General features: G+C 36.3%; 1 protein-coding gene across 1 annotated transcript in view; it reads left to right on the top strand.

The window, feature by feature from the left end:
- Positions 1-12,530, top strand: part of LOC131683118 (uncharacterized) — a 472,644-nt gene that overhangs the window by 181,290 nt on the left and 278,824 nt on the right. The window lies entirely within an intron of this gene.

The raw sequence follows: 12,530 nt of genomic DNA, 5'->3' as shown, positions 1-12,530 counted from the left end.
AATGAAGGGACTGGCATCAAGGATATGCCAATGATTATTAGCCTTAGATTACATTTTATCGCGGGTCTGCGAAATGAAGAGTTAAAATTATTTGCGCGTGTACACAGCGGGATGCCACTAGTGCAATTACTGGACTACTTAGAGAAAGTAGATATTGAAAACCAGTGTCTGAAAGAGATAGAAATCAGGCGGGAATTGTTAGAAATATCGCGTACACGTACTGTTACGCAACAATGTTGGACACCGAAAAGATATATTGGAAATCCAATTGAATATATAGATGAAGGCAGAAATTATGAGCTACCTGAAAGAAATTATCGGCCAGAAATAGGCGAAAGTAATTTCAAATATTCATCGCAGAATTATGCGGAAACTTACTGGTCAGATTTTGATCAAAATACAAAAACTAAAAATTTTAAACAGAATCAGAAGCCCCGAAGGCAAGATTATGTTTCTAACATAGGTCACTATCAAGACCAAAATAGCCAATTGGGCGTAAATTGCTTCACGAATGAAAGAAGCATAAATACAAATTTACGGAATTATTACGCAACCAGACAGGGTGCAAATACTAACAGGCAGTTGCCTGCCGAAGGATACAATGGCCACGAAATGCCCAAGACAAGGCCAGATAACGGCAATAATAAATTGGGAAGGGATACTTCTCAATATGAAAAATTGACTATAGAATGTACTAGGAACAATCAGTTGCTAGTAACTATCGCCTCAGTTGCAAGGCCAGATACTAAAGTTAAGTATATGCTTGATACAGGAGCATTCCTTAATGTAATAAGATGGGACACGCTCTCGAAAATTGGAGCCAGACTCATCAATTATAGAGATAAAGTAAATATTACCGGTTTTAATCTGACACAGACAGAAACCATTGGGTCAGTAGAGACCAATTTCATAATTGGGAATTCCGATTATAAAATTAAGTTTTATGTGGTAAAAGACCTATGTGTTCCAGGAATTATTGGAGCAGAATTTTTAAAAGAACACACAGTTTTTTTCTCCCAGCATTTGGACTACATCGCACTCAGTAAATCGAATGAGTTCGACAAAAAGTCAAATGGAGATAAGATACAAAATACTGATAATTTTACGTTAAGAGGGGAAAATATTCCGAACAACGCGGATGAAAAGAATCCAACTAAATACGTCGAAGAAAAACGTAATAAGACCCCCGAAGGAAGGGACGCGATTAATAATAGAAACCAAAATAAAATGGTAAGAGATAATGAAATGCCCACAAATATGTCGCGCAAATGCGAAATTACAGCCGAGAAGGCAAGCCAGACAGAGGCAATTATAAATTATACTGATGCTGGGTCTCAGTACAATATGGAAGAATTAAATAATCAAATTGATACACTTCACAGAAGAAAGTGTATGACTAGTATGGTCCCAGAATACGGATCAGAAAATAGGACAGTTTTTAGTGATTATGGTACAAATAAGAATTACTACAAAAAGAATTACATGAATGAACCCAACGACGAGAGCTTCGTGGATTCCTATTATGAAGAACAAATTTCAGAAAACTTGGATGACAACCAGGACTACTGTCTGGTTGAAAATAAAAAGTACGATCAGTTACGTGGTAATGAACGAACTGAAAAATTATTAGAAATTCTTAATTTGAATCATTTAAAAAGATATAATTTCCAAGCCATGGAATCAATAATGGCTGAATATAGTGATGTGTTCTACCAAAAAGGAGACCATCTAACAACTACAGACGCGGCGGTCCATGAAATAGAGACGACGTCAAACGTGCCGATAAATAAAAGGCAATATAGATTTCCCGAAGCAACGAAAAAGCATATAAATGCAGAAATCGAGGAAATGTTGAAGCAGGGCATTATTAAGCCTAGTAAAAGTCCATGGAATGCACCGGTTTTGTGCGTACCTAAAAAGGACGATGAAAACGGAAATAAAAAGTATAGAATCGTGGTCGACTTTAGAGCATTGATTTTAGTAACGAAACCATTCGTATATCCAATCCCGCTGATCGACGAAATACTCGACAACCTCGGAGGATCAAAATATTTTTCAACATTGGACTTGAAATCTGGATTTTACCAAATCCCGATCAATCCAAAAGATGCGGCTAAAACAGCCTTTTCCACCCCAAAAGGGCATTTTGAATTCACAAGAATGCCTATGGGCCTTAGAAATAGTCCATCAACATTTCAGAAGTTGATGAACACAATATTATATGAAATTGAAAATGTGAAAGCTATCGTTTACCTAGACGATATTATCATTTACGGGTCGACCATTGAGGAACACAATGAAAACCTCATAAAAGTTTTGAAAGCTATGCGCCGACACAATTTGAAAATTGAGGCAGGAAAATGCCAAATCTTAAGAACCGAAATTAAATATCTCGGACATGCAATTGATTCAGAAGGCATTCGGCCGACGGAAGATAATATAAAGGCCATCAAAGAAATGACTGTGCCAAAAACAGTTAAAGGAGTCCGTTCGTTTTTAGGAACGGTTAATTTTTATGGTAAATTCATACCACAAATAGCAGAAAAACGTAAACCATTGAACGATCTGCTAAAGAAAAATGTAAAATTTAGTTGGACTAATGAATGTCAGAAAGCATTCGAAGAATTGAAAGATTTTTTAACTTCAGATACTCTGTTGGTAAGACCGAACTACAAAGATACGTTTGTGATCACAACAGATGCAAGCGAGTATGCCATTGGTGCAGTACTCTCTAATGAAAAGTCCACCGATAGACCCATAGCTTATGCGAGCAGAGGTCTAGTCGGTGCAGAAAGAAGGTACCATACGATAGAAAAAGAATTACTTGCAATCGTATGGTCAGTAAACAGGTTTAAACACTTTATAAATAACCAAAAAATTATTGTCTATACGGATCATAGACCATTGATCTCGATATGGCATTTAAAAGAGACTTCCCCGACTCTTACTAGACTTCGCCTAAAATTACAAGGGTTAGAAATGGATATTCGCTACAAACAAGGCAAGGACAATGTTGTAGCCGATTTTTTATCAAGACTTCATCCGGAAACCGATAAGGATGAAATTACTCACACTGTCGCTGTAGTTACTCGACAGCAAAAGCGGCAACAGCAGCAAGAAGATAAAGAACTTGCGAGGCGGACAGACGCAGAGAACAAAACCCCAACACAAATTACGGATCAAACGGGAAGATTTGGTCTTTTCAAGAATAAACAGATATCCGAGTGGAATCCGCACATGGATGGTTTAGAGAATATCGATTTCAAATGGGACGAGAAGAGTGATGTTGAAAGATTGATCTCACATCAAGACTTCCAGAATGATCTAGCCCAAGGACGTATTGATTTTAAATTATTAAAATTTTCGAAGAGCAAGATCGAAGAAAGCCAAACAGACGCCACATTCGTGATTGTCAACAGTAAATCAACCTATAAAGAGCTAAGCGAATTGGTCGACCTACCTCATGGGTTGAAAGATTATTTGAACGGTAGAGTATTTGCGATACCCAACCGAAAAATATGGGGAATGATATTAAACGGGTCGAGCCGATCAAGAGCCGACACAAGAGTATTTTTGAAAGGTTAGTTGACGCGTTTGCAAACTATCCCGAACATATGAAAGGAGATAATAACATTCAAATTATCTCTTACAGAAATATACAAACTACACTGGAAACAAATATTTTAAGATTCATTGCAGGAAAATTCAATAAGGTGTTCACTCTATATGCACCAGAGAAAGATCGAATGCACGTACCAGTAGAAGATAGAGAAACTGTTCTTAAAGAGTTTCATGACTCTCCGCTGGCCGGACATGTCGGGAGTAAAAGAATGTTAAAACGTATAAGCCCACTATTCGAGTGGAAAAACATGCGTAGAGACGTAGAAAACTACGTCAAACAATGTGACTCTTGCCAAAAGAATAAAATTGGTAGGTCCAACAAGATTCCGATGAAAATTACAACTACTTCCATTGCACCTTTCGAAAAATTGTACATGGATATTGTAGTATTACCCGAATCAGATTGGGGAAATAAATACGGTCTAGTCATGCAAGACGACCTAACTAGATTTTTAACAGTAGCACCGATGGAGAACCAGGAAAGTTCGACGGTTGCCCAAACTTTTGTAGAAAACTACATCTGTAAATTTGGAACTCCCTTGGAGTTAGTTACAGACAATGGAACAAATTTTGTAAGTTCCTTAATGAAAAATGTATGTAAGATTTTCAAAATAAAGAAAATCACCACAAGTACCTACCACCCACAAGCTAATTTGGTGGAAAGGTCCAATAGAGAATTAAAAATCTATCTAAGGCAGTACGTTGGAAAGGATCCGAGGACTTGGGATCAACACTTGCCTTTCTTTACGTTTGAATATAATATAACGTTAAATTCATCGACTGGTTACACACCATTCGAATTACTATATGGTCAACGCGCAAACATCCCGAACTCAGTATACAAATGGGACAGCGATGGCGTATATTATGAAGATTATGTGAATGAGATGCGGTCTACATTCAAGCGCATGCATACTCAAGCACGCGAAAATTTGATTTTATCGAAACAAAAAAGAAAAGAAATATACGATAAAAACACAAACGAATGGCAACCCATGTGGGGCGAATTGGTGTTAGTTAAAGCCAACCCCATAGGTGTAGGACAGAAATTGCAAAATCTATGGAGAGGACCATACGAAGTGGTCGAACTGCCAAGTGAACAAACAGCCGTAATTAAAAACGGAAATAGACTCGAGAAAGTACATGTCAACCGATTAAAAAGGTATATGGACTGAGCTCTAATAAAAAAAAATGTACATAGTTGTAAATACTTATGTTCATATTCACCTTATTAAACTATTCTACATATAAACACAAGTAGCTATTAAATCAATATGTATATACTAGTCAGCATTGTGTATACTGAAATAGGAACAAAGAATAAATATGTATACGAACAACACAACGAAGAACAAATAAAGAACGGAATGCAAAATGAAGGGCAGAGTATAATACGAGGACATAATGTTTAATTTAAAAATAAAGGATTTACGTCAAAAAAAAATATCAAAAGTTTAAAATAAAATAAGCAGTGTCTGTCGATAAAAAAGCAAAATGGTAGAAAATATAAAGCCAGAAAGTGGGAATTTTTTTTTATTAACCCATTATATCCTAGCGTATGAAATTTCATACGCAGAACTATCCATCGTTTAACACGTATTTAGTGCAGAATTTTGGCATCTAACTGCTTTATTATTGCACTAATGGGATCATTGCACCTCATATTTGAATGTGAAACAAGACAATTGCCATTTTTATAATTTTGTTTACATTTTTGAACCGTGTATAGTTGGGGCAAATGGCGGCGGAAAAGTAAGCAATACATTTAATTGAATTTTATTGTTGGAATTCGTGCTAATAATTCCATTATGTGACAAAACGTTCCTACAGGTGTAAAAGAAGTGTTGTTTATCAAAAAATCCGAAGAAACATGTCAAACAACTTAAAATTTGTTGTTTTTATTTAATCGTACGAAATTTTTTGCGCGAGATATTTTCATTCTCAAAACCATTTTAAGCGGTGATTTTATTTTTCCCATAATCTTTCATACATTTTTTGGTGGAATTGAAGATATCACTGCATTTTGCTCACTTTTTGAAACCCCTGGGTTATAATGGGTTAACGAGTCAAGTAGACTGTCGTATAAAATATGGGATATAATAAATACATGGAAAAAGGGCAATCAGAATGAAGGTTGCAAAACACTGATAACAAAATCGAATACGAGAGATGGTCAGAGTCCGAGAAACCTGAGCCGAATACAATGTTAAAAAAAGGTAAATATAAGAAGGCCTGAGTCATCGAACCAAGCCCGTAGCCAGGATTTTGTTTCGGGAGGGGCTTAAATACTATTGCATAAATGTATTAATTCTGATGACTTGAGATAGTCACTGGAAACTGAACGTAATTATGAAAAGTTATTAGTGAAAACAATTCCAAAACTAAGACAATAGACACTAAAAACCCTAAAAATATGTTGTCTGTTAGGGGTGGGCGTAGCGTAGTTGGTAAATCGATTGCCTTGTACGCAGCGCACCTGGGTTCGAGTCCCGACCCCGCACATAGGGTTAGAAATTTTTCATAAGAGATTTTTCTAACCCGAAGAGGCGAATGACCTTAAGGTTAAAACCTCTATAATCGAAACAAAAAAAAATGTTGTCTGTTACAAGAAAGGCTATAGTGCATCGACGAATTAAATTTGATTATTATTATTAATTTACAAGTAGAAATTTCTCTAGTTACAAAAATGAATATTCAAGAGTTCAAAGTATTTAGGGCTGCTTGAAAATACTACGCATTCTAGACTACACAAGGTGTAGAACACGCTAAATTGGAATGAGTAGACAAATATCCAAAAACCCGTCTCACGAAACTTTACACGCATTTGCTAATCAGGACGAAACCAACGTCAAGGTTGTCTCAATGAATAGGAATATATCAGTGTGAAATCCAAGTATACCGTTGCAAAAAATGTCCGAACGAAGTGAATGCCGAAATTTGCTTCAAATCTTCTGATAAGGCAGGCGATTTGTAGATGCGGAAAATAGGTTCAACTCCTATTTTCATGATCGGGTGTCTTGCTACTATTAATAGTTATGTGACTTCATCCGAAGTTTGCGTTAACTCAACTTTATGAATTTTTTTATTTAAATGATACTGATCATGTCGTAATCATAACAACCCTGAGAAAAACACATGTTTTTTTTTCATTTGACTCTCGTGGGGAATGGGTTAAAGACTATATTCGACAATATTATCTGGCAACTGAGAATAACTGTCTATTCATCTATTTAAATAGATTCTTCTGAGATACTTTTTATATCATTGGACTTGCGAATTAAAAATATCGTAGACTAATTTTCCTAGATCACTGAAACTATACTAAAAGTCAACATGTAAAGTGAGTGCAAAAACTACTGATTTCACTACAAATCAAGAGTAAGAACCATAGCTCTATTGACTTTCAGCAAAACCGTTGGGACTTAAGAAGATTACATAGATTAAGTAAATATTATATTTGAAAATTTGAAGGTTTTATTTCGGAATTCATGGGTTTTTGGACAATGCAAAATATATATTTCAATGATTTAATCTACTAATGGAATCTACCCAGAATTTGATCTACTGAGCGAAACTGCTAAGAACTTGTTCACTAATCTAAAGAAAATTACTTAGCACTGATTTGTGAATGCTTCCAATTTACGTAAAATTTGGTAAATATAACATTGATGACACCACCAAAATAACTAGAAACTATAAACACAGGTGAGCTTAATAATTTCAGCATCACTTGCTTCCGACACATGGGAGAGAACCCATCGCACCTACATTAATTTGCCGAAGAGGCTTTCTGTCTGTTTTTAAATTACATCAAATTATCCGTTTCCTGTGAAACCATTGTAAAACTTTTTGTCAATTCGTTAAACAAATATATGGACACTAATCTGCTCAGTAATTGGATTGTTTTTGATTAAAAATAATTAGCTTTTGATTTTTTTACAATCATCATCAAAATTGGAAGAGATGTATGACTTCATGAAGAAAGTTGTAATGTTTGTTTGATTACAGGTTTGTTTTGCCACTATTTGGAAAAAGTTTCAATTAAAGTTTGTTGTACCTAACGCATCAAAGTTGTACGGATAACGAAGACGAAATGTAAGATCAGAGCGCAATTCCGAAAGCACTGTTTAGAGTATAAAAAAGATAGAAGAGTGATCTTTAGTCGATTTCGATTGGTTGATTTTTTCATCATTTCTCTCTTATTTAAGAATATCTCTCTCATTTTATTCCATGACGAGCAAAAACAAAACGAAAGACTGTCACATACTGAAGACATGAAATCAAAACACTTATTCCAACTTATTGGCTTATAGATTCAATCAGTCCCAACATTTTAGTCGCTCTTCGTGATTGCCCATTGTTTGCCACTTTTTGATCCGTCCACTTTTAAAAGAATTTTTATTTACACGTTTGTTGCTGACATCACGGATTTATGGATTAACAGTGTGTTTAGTAAGGAACAAATTCCTCGTAAAAATAAAATGAAGCGTTAATAAAAATGGTATTGCGTTAAAATGACGCAAAACAAAAAATGTCTTCTCGGCTGAATCGTTCTCAGACACATTGAAATACTTTTTGTGTAGCACAGTACAGAGTGCACAGTGTGCACTGACCTAATACAGAAATTCAGAATTGTGTGCAATTCAAAAACTTATCATTTAAAAATAACAAACGGGGTCGTGGGTCTTTAGTATATTTCCTTATGCAAACAATAAAAATATTATAATGAGTTTAAATGGTTGCCTGGCAGATCTCGCGCAAGCACTTAGCCATTGCACGTGGAAACCTGTTTACGAGGCGAGGAAATATTTTTTTTCCTTACCAACTATGTCTTGGGAGGGAGTTGTTCATTTCTATCTCGCTTTTGCACATTTCCGTATCATCATCGTAGTTACTGTCTTCATATTTACGAATATCTGATTTCTTCCTTGCATCTCGCCCTCAATAATTGCCCTTCCGAATGGATTCCATTTCTCCCAAATGTGACATTAATCTGCGAGTAAGCGGTATCCGATCTTGTAGTGGAACATTGATTTTCTCATCGTCTATATATAGAAGGATCTTAATTATAGCATTGTCACACACAACCATGTGTTTTAAGTTGTTCGAAATAAATGGGTTTCGTCTGAGCTAATTTGTTGAGCGCTTAATGCCTGACATGATAGAACTCGATAAAGGCGGCTTCCGAAAGTCTAACCTCCATTCACACCTTCAGGAAATGTTCCACATTATGAATGCTCGGTCCTATGCGAATCATCAATAATTTTTTAATCACCGTATTTGGCTGGAGCACCACTTCTTGCTTCTGCTACTCACTGATCTTGATAGATTATTACAGCAACAATTATAGTAACAGTTTCTTTTATTCTTCAGACAAGGCACACAATATAAAAGTTAATTTTTTTGTCGTTCGCTTCGCACTGGCTCGAGTAAAAGCATAAAGCACACTGAATTTCGTGACCATTGCCTTTGGTGGTTAGAAAAAGCCTTCTTCAACTTTTTCTCAATAATTTGTTCAAACCAAATGAGTAACAAATTTTGTTAAATGTCGCCGGTTTTTTTAATTTATTTTTGGAAAATTTCGGGAGGGGCTTTAGCCCCTTAGCCCCCCCTCTGGCTACGTGCCTGCATAAATAAAAGTGAAGAGTCAAGAGCCAGAGTCAAAGGACCTGAGCCGATCACAATGTTATAGAAAGAAACATATAAGAAGGCCTGAGTCAGTGAACCAGAGCCTAAATAAAAGTAGAGCCAAAAGCCAGAGTCAAAGGACCTGAGCTAGAGCCAAAATTATAGGGGGTCTCACGTATTTTCTAAATCGGATCGTGTAAGCTATACTACGATTTGAAACTCCGGAGTAAACAATGCCGAAGTATCGAGATGGGGACACAAGAATGAATGAGCAAGGGGAAGTCTGACCCCTGGAGTGAAAAGGGTGAGTGATACACAAGGAAACAAACGCCAGCATGTATGATAAATGAATGAAGTACGAACGAGTGTTTAAAATTTCAGATAGGACGAAGAGGTTGACAAACGAGGACAAACCAAGTAAGGGCGAAAAGGGTGAAGAACAGAAATACGAGACAAAGACGAAGGGAATAATCATTAGGAGATCTTACCGGTGAAAACAAGGGAAAAAGTTTCATAATTAAAGAAAAGTGTTAATGGACACTACAATATATAGGTGATGAAAGCGTCACGAAAAACGTGAAAGTGGGAGTAGAAGACATTATCGAACAATTTATAAAGAGACGTGTAGCGAACACGCTCAGAAGATTACATTTTACCAAAGAGACGCGACATGAATCCGTCCAAGTACTGGTTAAAATATAAACATAAAAAAATGCAGTTAAACAAATGGCGAGAAAACGCCCAGATGGGAAATATTTTATGAAAAGGGCAAATATGCCAAAACAAGAAAGTTATCAACAAGTTGCAGTAGAGACAGACACTGCAGAAGAATTTTATGGTAATTTCACAAGAATCGCAAATCAGCCAAAGGGCGTTATATTTTTTTTTCTATCTTTCTAAATGTTAATAGGAGAATTTCGATTTGGTTTCACAAGTTGCGCATCAGTCCACCTTGGCAATTGTAATTTTCAGGTACTCTCTAAGATGGATGTAGTTGATTATGGTAAGTAAGATTTCAGAGTACTTTTCTTTCATAACCGCATGGTTACAAATACCATGTATCTTTTCGGGAATTTAAGTCTTTATTTACAGGTACCCTCCTGAATCAACCTCAATTGGATAGGGGGAGATGTCGAAGCAACATACACAATAGCTTTGCTTTTGTGAAAGTGAATATGGTAACTTGTGTGAAAGAGTGCGTAAACATCAATCGGTTAAATCGTGTGAAATACTTTACTTTTCGTTGAAAACTTTGTGGGCGCCTATTGCTAATCGAAATATCATTTAGATAAGTATAGTGTGTAGTCATACAGACTATTATTGTTCTGTGATTTTCAGATTTCATTTCGCTGCGGCTGGCTTTATAAGCTTGCCCGCAGTGGAAGACGCAGTGTTATATTGTTCTTTGGTATTGTCCCGCTTCTCCAGCTGTAGTTTAATTTGCCTATAATGAGCGGCCTGTGTGCAAAGTGTACGAGCACGGTCAGTCTCGCCGAAGGCCTGGTTGTATGTCTTTTTTGCGGTGATAAATATCATCAAAAATGTTCCGGGCTAACAAAGGCCATGGTAAATTGGGTGGCAGATAATGCAAGTCTTTGCTACAAGTGTGCGAAGTGTTTATCAGATCAGTCTTCTGGTGTGCAGGATGTTAGTTCGATATCCATTGAGTTGAATAAGAAGATGGAACAATTCGCTTCCATTTTTGAGTCTCTCACTGATGCCCGAAAAAACATCGATGCACAGATAAACATCGCAGTAGAAAACGGAATAGAAAAACTGATCAGGTCTTTCAACAACTCTCTCGAGAGTAAATTGACTAGCTTGGAAAACAGTGTTGCCAAAAAGTTGGAAGATTTGAAAAGTTGTTTAAATGAAAATGTTAAGCGTGAAATTGAATTAGTTGGAATGAACAGAAAGAGGAATTTTAGTAATAGGAAGGTTCATTCTGAATCTGACGGGAATCCCAGTAGAAAACGAAAAATTTTGACGAATAAAGAAGATGAACCGATGTTAATTGAAATAGACGATGATGGAAATAATGACGAGGTTTTTGATAAAAATAGTAGAATTACTTACGCGAATGTTTTGTCGGGAGCTACTGGGACGAATAAAATTAGAACTAGAAGTCAAACGAAACGTAAGGCTCGCCCGGTCATTGTGATTAAACCAGTCGAGCCGTTGCAATCGAGTGACGACACGAGGAATGAATTAAAAAATAAATTAAATCCAAAGGTGCACAAAATTAGCAACTTTAAAAACGGTAAAGATGGCTCGATTATTGTGGAGTGTGCAACTCGGGATAATATTGAATCGGTGAAAGAAAACATTGTAAGCAATCTGGGTGAAAAGTATAATGCTGTTATACCGATACCCGGTAAACCGAAGTTGAAAATAATGGGGATGAGTGATCGATACTCTGAGGAAGTTTTCGTTGACTTATTAAAGAATCAGAATGAGGGCATTCCGGTCGATTATGTTAAAGTTGTTGCCAATTTTGAAAATCCACGCTTCAAGTATAACAAATACAATGTTATAATTGAAGTTGATAAGAACACTTATAGCGGCCTGATGTCAGCCCGTACGGTGAACATTGGTTGGGATAGGTGTTCTGTTTTAGAGGCCTTTAACGTGCTGCGCTGCTTCAACTGTGGAGAATTTGGTCATAAGAGTACGGGATGCGTTAATAAAGAAACATGCTCCAGATGTAATGGAGCACATAGAACATCTGAATGCTCGTCAACTGATTTTAAATGTGTAAATTGTATAAAAAAGAATAGTGAACGCAAAATGAATTTGGACGTAAACCATGCGGCATTTAGTAAGCAGTGTTCAGTATATCGGAGACTGCTAGAATCGAAAAAAAGCCACGTTTTGTTGAGTGAATAGCAACTAACAAACGGGAGGCTGTCTGAAATATTATGTTTAAATATAGCTGGGTTGTCTACAAACTTTGTTGCAATGCGACATCTTGTAGAAAACAAACGTCCATTGTTGGTTTTTCTATCAGAAACACATATTGTTAATGCTGATGCATTTGATCAGTATAGCATTCCGGGTTATAAAGTTGCTTTTTGCCTATCTCATTCCAGACATACCGGTGGAGTTGCTATTTACGCCAAAGAATCGATTAAATTCAACGTTCGGTTAAACGAAGCAGTTGATAATAATTGGTTCTTGGGTATATCAGTTGAAAGAGGCATGCAGATGGGAAACTTTGCAGTAGTATAGCATTCTCCTAGTTCTAACGATCGACGATTTTTAGAAATTTTAGAAAACTGGTG

Source organism: Topomyia yanbarensis, chromosome 2 (genome assembly GCF_030247195.1).
Source record: "Topomyia yanbarensis strain Yona2022 chromosome 2, ASM3024719v1, whole genome shotgun sequence".
Classification (NCBI taxonomy): Eukaryota; Metazoa; Arthropoda; class Insecta; order Diptera; family Culicidae; genus Topomyia; species Topomyia yanbarensis.
The sequence above is the reverse complement of the archived record's forward strand: the minus strand, read 5'-3'. Positions and strand labels throughout refer to the sequence as shown.